This window comes from Limulus polyphemus, unplaced genomic scaffold, assembly GCF_000517525.1.
Source record: "Limulus polyphemus unplaced genomic scaffold, Limulus_polyphemus-2.1.2 Scaffold79412, whole genome shotgun sequence".
In the NCBI taxonomy this organism is placed as follows: Eukaryota; Metazoa; Arthropoda; class Merostomata; order Xiphosura; family Limulidae; genus Limulus; species Limulus polyphemus.
Genome location: NW_013745008.1, coordinates 1 through 1,070, shown reverse-complemented (window position 1 = coordinate 1,070; position 1,070 = coordinate 1). Strand labels below are relative to the sequence as shown.

At 34.3% G+C, this 1,070-nt stretch overlaps 1 non-coding gene across 1 annotated transcript; it reads right to left on the bottom strand.

The window, feature by feature from the left end:
• Positions 1-792: 792 nt before the first annotated feature.
• On the bottom strand, positions 793-864 carry Trnat-cgu. Its single transcript has one exon. It is a non-coding gene; the product is annotated as a tRNA-Thr (tRNA).
• Between the last annotated feature and the right edge of the window lie 206 nt (positions 865-1,070).

The following is a 1,070-nucleotide window of genomic DNA, read 5'->3' as shown; positions in this document are numbered from 1 at the left end:
AGGCTATCTGTGCTCTGACCGTCACGGGTGTCCATCGAAACCCAGGTTTCTAGCGTTGTAAGTCCGCAGACGGATAAATAAAAAATAGTAATAAAAAATAGCTAAAGTTGATTACTTAAATTACATACACAGAAAATTAGTAATAGCAAACAAACAAACAAAAAATTTTGTTCAAATTATCTCAACTGATAAACATCAAAAATCAAACAAAATTATCATACCAAATGACGACATAAGATGTAACCCTGAACACCTTCACTTACCAAATGCCCAGAGTCGCGATAAATATTATGAAAATCTGATAATTGGTTTCGTAACTAAAACCATAAAAAATGGAAATAAATTTCAGCTTTAAGTTGAGCTTTAAAGATGTTCACAAAATGAACACTAACACCACGTGACAGAACCTTACTACGAGCAGAATAAATCACAAACTTACTCTACCACTGAGCTATTATAGGTGGCTTTTTAGGTTTATATATATGTAGATCTTTAGTTTATATATATGGTATTTATTTGCTAAACTGACGAACCTATTTAAAGTACTGACGTATCCAAATCGTTAGGCTAGCCTACAAGATTAAGAGACAACGTGTATGTTAGGCTAATCTAAACTGCTAGCAGTCACTATCACACGAACCATTTGAAACTAACCCATTAACTTGTTATAATACACTTTTAAGAACAGAACAACGGTCAATTACGAAACAAATTTTGTAAAATAACTTATCAAAGTACAGAAGTCCTACAGGAAAAACATAATAAATCAGGTATCGAACTCCGTAACTGTTTAGCCACCAGTGAGGATCGAACTCATGACCCCTGGTTTACGAGACCAGTGCTCTGCCACTGAGCTATGGTGGCTCGTTTGTTTAATATTATGTTTTATATTTAATATTTTAGTTTATTTAAAGTCCTGACGTATCCAAATTGTTAGGCTAACCTACAAGGTTAACAGACAACCAACGTGTATGTTAGTCTAACCTACAAGGTTAACAGACAACCAACGTGTATGTTAGTCTAACCTACAGGGTTAACAGACAACCAACGTGTGTGTTAGTCTAACCTAT